This window comes from Lipotes vexillifer, unplaced genomic scaffold, assembly GCF_000442215.2.
Source record: "Lipotes vexillifer unplaced genomic scaffold, Lipotes_vexillifer_v1.1 scaffold202, whole genome shotgun sequence".
Classification (NCBI taxonomy): Eukaryota; Metazoa; Chordata; class Mammalia; order Artiodactyla; family Lipotidae; genus Lipotes; species Lipotes vexillifer.
The window spans coordinates 2354126-2365999 of NW_006777228.1; positions in this window are offsets into that span (position 1 = coordinate 2354126).

Sequence of the window (11874 nt, forward strand, 5' to 3'; positions counted from 1 at the left end):
TCATCTGTTGATAGACACTTAGGTTGCTTCCATGTCCTGGCTATTGTAAATAGTGCTGCAATGAACATTGTGGTACATGTCTTTTTTTGAATTATGGTTTTCTCAGGGTATATGCCCTGAGAAATCCCAGTAGTGGGATTGCTGGGTCATATGGTAGTTCTATTTTTACTTTTTTTAAAGGAACCTCCATACTGTTCTCCATAGTGACTATATCAATTTACATTCCCACCAACAGTGCAAGAGAGTTCCCTTTTCTCCACACCCTCTCCAGCATTTATTGTTTCTAGATTTTTTGATGATGGCCATTCTGACCAGTGTGAGGTGATATCTCATTGTAGTTTTGATTTGTATTTCTCTAATAATTAGTGATGTTGAGCATCTTTTCATGTGTTATTGGCCATCTGTATGTCTTCTTTGGAGAAATGTCTATTTAGGTCTTCCACCCATTTTTGGATTGGGTTGTTTGCTTTTTTGATATTGAGCTGCATGAGCTGCTTGTATATTTTGGAGATTAATCCTTTGTCCATTGCTTTTTTTGCAAATGTTTTCTCCCATTCTGAGGGTTGTCTTTTCGTCTTGCTTATGGTTTCCTTTGCTGTGCAAAAGCTTCTAAGTTTCATTAGGTCCCATTTGTTTAGTTTTGTTTTATTTCCATTACTCTAGGAGGTAGGTCAAAAAGGATTTTGCTGTGATTTATGTCATAGAGTGTTTTTCCTATGATTTCCTCTAAAAGTTTTATAGTATCTGGCCTTATATTTAGGTCTTTAATATGTTTTAAGTTTATTTTTGTGTATGGTTAGGAAGTGGTCTAATTTCATTCTTTTACATATAGTTGTCCAGTTTTCCCAGCACCACTTATTGAAGAGGCTGTCTTTTCTCCATTGTATATTCTTGCCTCCTCTGTCAAAGATAAGGTGACCATATGTGCGTGGGTTTATCTTTAGACTTTCTATCCTGTTCCATTGATCTATAATTCTGTTTTCATGCCAGTGCCATACTGTCTTGATTACTGTAGCTTCGTTTTATAGTCTGAAGTCTGGGAGCATGATTCCCACAGCTCCGTTTTTCCTTCTCAAGATTGCTTTGGCTATTCTGGATCTTTTGTGTTCCCATACAAATTGTAAAATTTCTTGTTCTTGTTCTGTGAGAAATACCATTGGTAGTTTAATAGGGATTTCATTGAATCTGTAGATTGCTTTGGGTAGTATAGCCATTTTCACAATGTTGATTCTTGCAATCCAAGAACATGGTATATTTCTCCATCTGTTTGTATCATCTTCGATTTCTTTTATAAGTGTCTTATAGTTTTCTGCATACAGGTCTTTTGCCTCCTTAGGTAAGATTATTCCTAGGTATTTTATTCTTTTTGTTGCAATGGTAAATGAGACTGTTTCCTTAATTTCTGTTTCTGATTTTTGTTGTTATTGTATAGGAATGCAAGAGATTTCTGTGCATTAATTTATATCCTGCTACTTTACCAAATTCATTGATTAGCTCTATCTAGTAGTTTTTTGGTGGCATCTTTAGGACTTTCTAGGTATAGTATCATGTCATCTGCAAACAGTGACAGTTTTACTTCTTCTTTTCCAAATTGTATTCCTTTTATTTCTTTTTATTCTCTGATTGCAGTGACTAAAACTTCCAAAATTATATTGAAAAATAGTGGTGAGAGTGGGCACCCTTGTCTTGTTCCTGATCTTAGAGGAAATGGTTTCAGTTTTTCACCATTGAGAATGATGGCTGTGTGTTTGTCACATATGGCTTTTATTATGTTGAGGTAGGTTCCCTCTATGCTCACTTTCTGGAGAGTATTTATGATAAATGGGTGTTGAATTTTGTCAGAAGCTTTTTCCTGCCTCTATTGAGATGATCATATGGTTTTTCTCCTTCCATTTGTTAATATGGTGTATCAGATTGATTGGTTTGCATATTTCAAAGAATCCTTGCATTCCTGGGATAAATCCCAGTTGATCATGGTGTATGATACTTTTAATGTGCTGTTGGATTCTGTTTGCTAGTGTTTTGTTGAGGATTTTTGCATCTATGTTCATCACTGATATTGGCCTGTAGTTTTCTTTTTTTGTGACTTTTTTGTCTGGTTTTGGTATCAGGGTGATGGTGGCCTCGAAGAATGAGTTTGGGAGTGTTCCTCCCTCTGCTGTATTTTCGAAGAGTTTGAGAAGGATAGGTGTTAGCTCTTCTCTAAATATTTGATAGAATTCACCTGTGAAGCCATCTGGCCCTGGGCTTTTGTTTGTTAGAAGATTTTCAATCACAGTCTCACTTTCAGTTCTTGTGATTGGTGTACATATTTTCTGTTTCTTCCTATTTCAGTCTTGAAAGGTTGTACTTTTCTAAGAATTTGTCCATTTCTTCCAGGTTGTCCATTTTATTGGCATAGAGTTGCTTGTAGTAGTCTCTCATGATCCTTTGTATTTCTGTGGTGTCATTTGTTACTTCTCCTTTTTCATTTCTAATTCTGTTGATTTGAGTCTTCTCCCTTTTTTCCTTATGAGTCTGGCTAATGGTTTATCAATTTTGTGATCTTCTCAAAGAACCAGCTTTTAGTTTTATTGATCTTTGCTATTGTTTCCTTTTTTTCTTTTTCATTTATTTCTGATCTGATCTTTATGATTTCTTTCCTTCTAACTTTGGGGTTTTTTGTTCTTCTTTCTCTAATTGATTTAGGTGTAAGGTTAGGTTGTTTATTTGAGAATTTTCTTGTTTCTTGAGATAAGATTGTATTGCTATAAACTTCCCTCTTAGAGCTGATTTTGCTGCATCCCATACGATTTGGGTTTTCATGTTTTCATTGTCATTTGTTTCTAGGTATTTTCTGATCTCCTCTTCGATTTCTTCAGTGATCTCTTGGTTGTTTAGTAGCGTATTGTTTAGCCTCCATGTGTTTGTATTTTTACAGTTTTTTTCCTGTAATTCATATCTAATCTCATAGCATTGTGGCTGAAAAAGAGGCTTGATGCACTGCATTTTTCTTAAATTTACCAAGGCTTGATTTGTGACCCAAGATGTGACTATCCTGGAGAATGTTGTGTGTGAACTTGAGAATGTGTAATCAGTTGTTTTTGGATGGAATGTCCTGTAAATATCGATTAAGTCCATCTGGCCTAATGTGTCACTTAAGCTTGTGTTTCCTTATTGATTTGCTTTCTGGATTATCTGTCCATTTGTGTAAGTGGGGGTGTTAAAGTCCCCCACTATGGTTGTGTTACTGTCGATTTCCCCGTTTATGGTTGTTAGCATTTGTGTTATGTATTGAGGTGCTCCTATGTTTGGTGCATAGATATTTACAATTATTATATCTTCTTCTTGGATTGATCCCTTTTTCATTATGTAATGTTCTTCCTTGTCTCTTGTAACATTCTTTATTTTAAAGTCTATTTTATCTGATATGAGCTTTCTTTTGATTTCCATTTGCACGGAATATCTTTTTCTATCCCCTCACTTTCAGTCTCTATGTGTCCCTAGGTCTGAAGTGGGTCTCTTGTAGACAGCATATAGATGGGTTCTGTTTTTCTATCCATTCAGCCAGTCTGTGTCTTTGGTTTGGAGCATTTAATCCATTTACATTTAAGGTAATTATTGATATGTATGTTCCTATTACCATTTTCTTAATTGTTTTGGGTTTGTTTTTGTAGGTCTTTTCCTTCTCTTGTGTTTCCTGTGTAGAGAAGTTCCTTTAGCATTTGTTATAAAGCTGGTTCGGTGGTGCTGAATTCTCTTAACTTTCGCTTGTCTGTACAGCTTTTGATTTCTCCATTGAATATGAGTGAGATCCTGTTGGGTAGAGTAATCTTGTTTGTAGGTTTTTCCCTTTCATCACTTTAAATATATCTTGTGACTCCCTTCTTGCCTGCAAAGTTTCTGTTGAAAGATCAGCTGATAACCTTATGGGGATTTTGTTGTATGTTATTTGTTGCTTTTCTCTTGCTGCTTTTAATATGTTTTCTTTGTGTTTAATTTTTGTTAGTTTGATTAGTATGTGTCTCAGCATGTTTCTTCTTGGGTTTATCCTATGTGGGACTTTCTATGCTTCCTGGACTTGATTGACTATTTCCTTTCCCATGTTGGGGAAGTTTTCAACTATAATCTCTTCAAATATTTTCTCAGACCCTTTCTTTTTTTTCTTCTTCTTCTGAGATGCCTATAATTCAAATGTTAGTGCATTTAATGTTGTCCCAGAGGTCTCTGAGACTGTCCTTCATTCTTTTCATTCTTTACTCTTCTTTGAGGCAGTTATGCCCACCCTTCTGTCTTCCAGCTCACTTATTTTTCTTCTCCCTGTTATTCTGCTGCTGATTCCTTCTAGAGTATTTTTAATTTCAGTTATTGTGTTGTTCATGACTGTTTATTTGCTCTTTAGTTCTTCTAGGTTCTTGTTAAATGTTTCTTGTATTTATTCTATTTCCAAGAGTTTGGATCATCTTTACTCTCATTATTCTGAATTCTTTTTCAGGTAGTTTGCCTATTTCCTCTTCATTTATTTGGCCTTGTGGGTTTTTGTTTTTCTCCTTTGCCTGCAAGGTGTTTCTCTGTCTTCTAATTTTGTCTAATTTACAGTATTTGAGGTCCCTTTTCCCTAGGCTGTGGGGTCATAATTCCTCTTGCTTCTTTTCTCTGCCCCCAGTGGTGGGGTTTATCCAGTGTCTTGTGTAGGCTTCCTGATGGGAGGGACTGGTGCCTGCTTTATGGTGGGTGGAGCTGAGCCTTTTACCTCTGATGAGCAGGACCATGTCAGGTAGTATGTTTTAGGGTGTCTGTGAGCTTAATATGATTTTAGGTAGTCTGTGTGCTGATGTGTGGGTTTATGTTCCTGTCTTGTTTTTTGTTTGGTTGAGGCGTCCAGCACCGTGAGCTGCAGGCAGTTGGGTTGAGCTGTGTCTTGGATTCACATAGAGGCCTCTGTGAGGGCTCTCAGCGACTTATCTTCCCTGGGGGCAGGATTCCCTAGGGGTCTAGTGTCCTGGCTTCAGTGCTCCCACCCCAGAGCCTCAGGCCTAACTTCTGATCAAGGAACCAAGACCCCGCTAGTTGCTTGTCCTGGCAATAAAGGGGATTAAAAAAAAAAAAAGCATTAGCAAAACCCCTGAAAATGGTAAAGAGTAAAATTAAACAAAAAAAGAAACAAGGAAACACACACACACAAAAGAAATCAATAAAATGATTAAAAGTAAAAAAAGAAAAAGAGAAAGGGGAAAGAAGACAGAACAACAGAAAAGTAACAGAAATAGAAATATAAAAATGTAAAATAAAAAATATATTAAAAATAAAATTATAAAATATATTAAAGTAAAAAATAAAGAAAGAGGGCTTCCCTGGTGGCACAGTGGTTGAGAATCTGCCTGCTAATGCAGGGGACATGGGTTTGAGTCCTGGTCTGGGAGGATCCCACATGCTGCGGATCAACTAGGCCCGTGAGCCACAACTACTGATCCTGTGTGTCTGGAGCCTGTGCTCCACAACAAGAGAGGCCACAACAGTGAGAGGCCCGCACACCACGATGAAGAGTGGCCCCCGCTTGCCACAACTAGAGAAAGTCCTTGCACAGAAACAAGGACACAACACAGCAAAAATAAATAAATAAAATTAAAAAACTCCTACTCCCAACATCTTCTTTAAAAAAAAAAAAAGAAAGAAAGAAAAAGAAAAAAAAGAAGACAAACAATACTCCAGAGAAATGGTAAAAACAAAATCAAACAAACAAAAACAGAAACAAGGAAACACACACACACAAAAAACAAAAACAAAAACAGAACAAAATAAAACAAAAAGCAAGAGAACAACCAGACAAACAGAAGAACCCCCCCCAAAAAATCAAACAGTTAGAACCTGAACAAAGAAAAACAGAAAACCTAAAAACAAAACCAAAGCAGTGTGCCAAATGAACAATTGAAGCAAGGAAGCAGTACAAACTGATAAAAAATATTTAAAAATAAGATAAAAGAAAAAGAAAACAGAACAGAAAAACATGGTAGGAATGGAAATATAAAAAATTATTTTAAAGGTAAAGAAGAAGATAAAAATAAGGGAAAAGAACAACAGAAAAGCAAAGTAAAAATAGAAATATATTTAAAAAGTTATAAAACAGGAAGATCACACTAGACTAAAAAAAATACTAAAACAAGAGCAACAACAAACAAAAAGCTAGAACCAACAACAGAATGAATCAAACAATAAAATTAATAGTAACAATTATTCTTTTCTGGGGTCTCAGCTTAAGTGTGCTTGCACACACCATAAGCCACAACCCACCTCTACCTCTGCAAGAAATCCTTCTCTGCCTCTGGGCTGTTCTCTGGACCTGCTGATGGCCCTGTGGGGACCACTCAGACCCTGATCTGGCCCAATTCCTGCGTGTGTTTACCTGTAAAGTCCACAGCTGCCAGACCTATACTGTTTTCATTTGTGGAAACACTCATTGTCTACTCAGACACTCCATAGATGCAGGGTCTACCTAGATGATCTTGGGGATTTAATCTGCAGCTTGTACATCTAATGGAAAGATTTGCAGTCCTCTTCCTTAGTCACCCTGTCCCTGGGGTTCAGCTTTGGTTTTATCCCCACCTCTGCATGTGTTCCACCCAGAGGAGTCTGGTCCTGAGGTTGCCTTGGAGCTCTTGGTGTGCCCCAGTGAGGACCGGGCGCAGAGGTGGTATGACTGCTTGGATCACAGGAACCCCAGAAGTGCCAAATGTGCAGGGAAGCTGATGGTCTTGGGAACAAGAGATATGGCCCCAGTGAGGACCTTTTCTGGCACCTGGCATAAGGTGCATGAGGGTCAGCACTGGCCAGGCTTTTTCTGGCACCCAGCAGCTAGCGTGTGGGGACCAGCCCTGAGAGGCCTTTTTTTTTTTACTCCCCTGCAGCCAGCACATAAGAGCCAGCCCTGAGGGGGCTTTTTTTAATTGTTTGGCAACGAGCTGTGAGAGCCAGCCCTGAGAGGGTTTCTTTTATTGTTTTTCGGCAGGCACCAGCATGTGGGGAGAGAGAGGCTACAATAGTGGCCCCTCCCCCCACATGTGACTCTGCAGTAGTGCTCTGCTTCCATGGCAGTCCAGTCTTCTTCTGTAGGCATTCCCTGCTGTGAATTTCCTCTCTCCCATCCCCTCAGTCTGTCTCCCCACAGCCAACAGAAGTTCTCACTCTGGGCCTGTTCTCCAATCCCCACACTCCAGCTCCCATGCCCCTTGCAACTTGTGAACAGACGTCCCAGTGCAGGGCACATAGGGCCAAGGTACAGACCATCTGTGTATTTCTCACTCTGTCCTGTCTACCACAGATTGGCCACTTCACCCTCTTCCAACAGCCTGAAATATTTCTCTTCTGTCCCAATCGATTTCCCTGTCGGAGAGGGGGTTTCCCCGAATTCCAGAATCTCTCCTCTGCTTCAGCTCCACTCCCCACCCAGGGTTCAGGTCCCAACCTTCTTCCTCTCCTCCACCTTCTCCCTTCTTTTTTTTTGTCCTACCCAGTTATGCAGGGATCTTTATAGTCCTTTCTGGTGTCCAAGGTCTTCTGCTAGTATTCAGCTGGTGTGCTGTGAGGATTGTTGCACCTGTAGATGTATTCCTAATGCATCCGTGGAGAGAGATACACTCCATATCCTCCTACTCCTCCACCATCTTAACTCTATTCAAGGATTTTTCAGCAGAAACTTTGCAGGACAAAAGGGAATGGCATGATATATTAAAAGTGATGAAAGGAAATAAAAACCTACAACTTAGGATACTCTATATGGTAAGGTTATCATTCAGAATTGAAGGAGAGATAGTTTCCCAGGTAAGCAATTCACTACTAAACCAGCTTTACAAAAAATATTAAAGGGACTTCTTTAAGTAGAAAAGAAAAGTCCATTACTAGAAATAAGACACTATATGAAAGAAAAAGTCTCACTAGTAAAGACAAATATATAATAAAGGTAGTGGATCAACCCCTTATAAAGCTTGTATGAAGATTAAAAGACAAAAATAGTAAAATCAACTATAACTACAATAAAGTAAGATATACATAAAATAAAAAGATGTAAAATATATCAAAGACATAAAGTGGGGAGGCTGAGTAAATACAATGTTTTTAGAATGAGTATGAATTTAAGTGACTTATTAACTTAAAATAGACTGTTTTATATATGTATTGTTATATATAAACCTCATGGTAACCATAAACCAAAACTTATAATAGTTACATAAAAAATAAAAAGAAAGGATTCTAAGCATGACACTAAATAGAATCATTAAACCATAAGTGAAGAGAAAAAGAGAAGAGAGGAATAGACAAAAACTGCAGAAACAACCAGAAAACAATTACAGTATGGCAATAAGTATATAACTATCAATAATGACTTTAAATATAAATGGATTCAATTATCCAATCAAAAGATATAGGAATGGCTGAGTAGATAAAATGCTAAGATTCATCTAAATGCTGCTTATAGGAGACTCACTTCAGATCTAAAGACACACACTGAAGGTGAGGGAATGGAAAAAGATATTTTATGCAAACAGAAATGAAAAGAAAGCTGGGGTACCAATACTTACATCAGACAAAATAGACTTTAAAACAAAAACTAACAAAAGACAAATAAGGACATTACATAATGATAATGGGATCACTCCAACAAGAGGATGTAACGTTTGAAATATTTATGCACCCAACATAGGATCATCTAAATATATAAATCAAAGATTAACAGACCTAAAGGGAGAAGTTGACAGAAATACAATAATAGTAGGCAAACCTAATATTCCAATTACATAAATGGATAGATCACCCAGAAATAAAATCAGTGAAGAAACATTGCCCTTAAATGACATATTTGAGCAGATTAATTTAATAGATATATACAGAACGTTCCCATAACAGCAGAATACAACTTATTTTCAAGTGCACATGGAACATTCTCCAGGATAGATCACATGCTAGGCCACAAAAATATTTCAGTAAATTAAAAAAACCTGAAATCATATCAAGTGTCTTTTCTGACCACAAAGGTATAAAACTAGAAATCAATTTTAGGAAGTAAATGAAAAAAATCACAAACGTGGATACTAAATAACATGCTCCTAAATCCATCAATGGGTCCATGAAGAAATAAAAAAGAGGAAATCAAAAAAGTACCTTGAAACAAATTAAAATGGAAACACAACTTTCCAAAATCAATGGGACATAGCAAACACAGTTCTTAGAGGGAAGTTTGTAGTGACACCTCTGAAGAGAATGAAAACACTAACTCAAAAAGATATATGCACCCTATGTTCATTGCAACATTACTTGCAGTAGCCAAGATATGGAGGCAACCTAAGGGTCCATCAACAGATGAATGGATAAAGAAAATATGCTGTGTGTGTATTTCACACACAATGAAATATTAGCCATAAAATGATGAAATCTTGCCATTTGCAAAACTAAGGATGGACCTAGATTGCATTATGCTAAGTGAAATAAGTCAGAGAAATAAATATACCATATGGTTTCACTTATCTGTGGAATCTAAAAAAGAAAGCAGATGAACAAACTAAACAAAACAAAAACAGGCTCATAAATACTGAAAGCAAACTGGTGGTTGCCAGAGGGAAGAGGGGTTGGGGAGTTGGGCAAAATTGGTGAAGGTGATTAAGAGGTATAAACTTCCAGTTATAAAATAAATAGGTCATGGGTATGTAATGCACAGCATAGGAATATAGTCAATAATACTATAATAATTTTGTATGGTGTAATAACTTTGTATGGTAATAAGTTTGATAGTAACTTTTTGTGATAGTAACCATTTCAAAATGTATATAAATATCAAATCACTATAATGTATACATGAAACTAATAAGATATTGTGTGTCAATTATACTTCAATGACAAGATAAAATGAAAACCATAAAACTCTATTGCTTAATTTCAGACAGCTATAATGAGAAAATCCCTCCCTGTGCTTAGAAATATTAAACAGAAGCTAGTAGAATTTGTGGATAAATGTTACACACAAGTACTTCACAAATATTAAATATACTGTTTGATGCAGCAATATAAAAGTTACCTGTCTGGGAAAGTTGCACACATATTTTGACATATCTTATTGGAATGCAGTATTTTACAATAATCTTGTGTATTTTATCTTTTTCTAAGAGAAAGGAAGAAAAAACACATTACTATTAAGGTAACAGGGTACTTCAGGCTTATAGAGAGAAATTATAGCCAGTGTCCCCCTGAATAGTTCTCCACTTTCAACTGAAGTTAATGGAGGTTACTTTTTCTGCAGAGTGCTCTAACATCAGCTCTTCTGCATATTAACATGCATTAATTTTGTCATTCATTCATTCATTTGTATGTGCCATGTGGGCACAGTTTTGTTCTCCCAAGGAGTTTATTTGGATAAAATAAAAAGATATATCATAATTGCCTACTCACAAGGAGCTGGTGACTCTGATCAACTTCTGAAAGAATTAAAAGCTTCTCCTCTCCCTTATATTTCTATGGCCTTATTATGGTACCTAGGACATGAAGTTATTTGATTTATTATTATAGATGATATGAACATAGCAAGGAAGCATAGATTTTTCAACAACACCTGACACATATCTAAGAAAATATTTGTTGAATGGAATGAATAAATGTAGAACAAAATCAGTGGTGCAATATATATTGAGTTACCTAAGTTCTATATGATATGAGGCTAGGTGCAAAGGAAATGCAAAGATTAATCGAGCATCAACTATGCCTTTGAAATACAGTCAAAATTGGGAAGAGACTAAACTAAATATACAAATAACCATTTTATCAGAATATTAAAGACAAAATATTATATGGTTTTACATTTGAGTGGCATTGTATCTAGTAGAGAGAGTACCGAACAGATTTTGTTAAAAATGTGTCGCTTGAGATGTGTTTAAAGAATGAATATTATTTGTAAGTCAATATAGGGCAGGTGGGCCTGCTAAGAGAAAAATGTATTGTCCTCCTAATAAAGTTGTGCTGCCTGACACTGATAAGGGTGGAGCTGCAATAGCTCCCCAGTGTTACTATGGGAGGATGAATCCAATGAGGGCCAGCACTGTGACTGTCTTGTTGCCTATATTTCTAGACCACTGCATAACACTTGGCATGTGCCAGGCCATCAGGGAATATTTGTTTAATGATGAAATGGATAAAATGTTGGGAAATTTATAACAGCAATTCAAAAAGTGTAGTTGGAAGGATCCAAATATAGAATCATATATGTGAAAAACAGTGAGCAATAACATAATTATGTTCTCAAGTATATAATGCGATTATATAGAAGGAGATCTTTCAGTGTAGATCTCCTGGGAATTCAGCCTTTTCGAGTGGCTCAGAGTATAGAGAAAGGGGAGGTAGGCATTCCTATGAATTGATATAAAATGGAAAACATAATTATTTAGTAGGTTTTTGGTGTGAATTGCTAGACTGAAATAAATCAGTTCATTTTTGAAATACTGGAATGCAAATGGAGTCACAATTTGGAAGACTTTGAATGCAATATATAGATAAGGTTTTCTATCTAATAATACCCCACAGTTGCTCTGGTGAGACTGTCAAATACTTCTGGACATTGCCACCTTGTTTAGGCGACAAGATTTCCTTTCATGCCTCCATCCCTATGTAAGGTACTGAAGTCCTACACTGATCAGGGGTACTTTTAAGTATCATAGCTGATGGATCATAGGTTGTCCACATGGATTAGTTACTGGAACATCTATATTCTGAGTCTCTTTCATTCTTATCTCTGGTCTTCCAATCAGTCATTCTTACCCTTTGTTGTTTCATATACCTTTTCTCTTTATGCTTTTCTAACTCATTCAATATCATCTTTTACCTCCTCTTTTTCTGTCCCCCCCCCCCACCCCCATG